Source organism: Lolium rigidum, chromosome 7, assembly GCF_022539505.1.
Source record: "Lolium rigidum isolate FL_2022 chromosome 7, APGP_CSIRO_Lrig_0.1, whole genome shotgun sequence".
Lineage (NCBI taxonomy): Eukaryota > Viridiplantae > Streptophyta > Magnoliopsida > Poales > Poaceae > Lolium > Lolium rigidum.
The window spans coordinates 152,186,816-152,187,750 of NC_061514.1; positions in this window are offsets into that span (position 1 = coordinate 152,186,816).

A 935-nucleotide genomic window follows, 5' to 3' on the forward strand; every position below is an offset into this window, starting at 1 on the left:
AATAAAACTACTTTAATAACATCACTAGAGTAGCACATAGATAAATTGTGATACAAAACACATTGCAATCATAAAGAGATATAAATAAGCACTTCACTACGCCATTCATAACAGTGAGTAAGTATTCTGTGAAATATAGCCTAAGAGACCCACACGGTGCACACACTTGTCACCTTTACACACGTGGGACAAGGAGTCTCCGGAGATCACATAAGTAAAATTCACTTGACTAGCATAACGACATCTAGATTACAAGCATCATCATATGAATCTCAATCATGTAAGGCAGCTCATGAGACTATTGTATTGAAGTACATAGGAGAGAGATGAACCACATAGCTACCGGTACAGCCCCGAGCCTCGATGGAGAACTACTCCCTCCTCATGGGAGACAAGCAGCGTTGATGAAGATGGCGGTGGTGTCGATGGAGGAGCCTTCCGGGGGCACTTCCCCGTCCCGGTGGCGTGCCGGAACAAAGACTCCTGTCCCCCAGATCTTGGCTTCGCGATGGCGGCGGCTCTGGAAGGTTTCTCGTACCGTGGCTTTTCCGTCTCGAGGTTTTAGGTCTGGGACCTTTTTATAGGCGAAGAGGCGGCGTCAGAAGTTCAACGGGGCGACGACACCATAAGGCGGCGCGGCCAGGGCCAGGGCCGCGCCGGCCTATCATCTGGGGCCTGTGTGGCCCCCCTCTGGCGACTCTCGGGTGTTCTGGATGCTTCCGGGCAAAATAGGAACATGGGCGTTGATTTCGTCCGATTCCGAGAATATTTCGTTACTAGGATTTCTGAAACCAAAAACAGCAGAAAACTGGCCTTTCGGCATCTCGTCAATAGGTTAGTTCCAGAAAACGCATAAATATGACATAAAATGTGCATATAACATGTAGATATCATCAATAATGTGGCATGGAACATAAGATATTATCGATACGTCG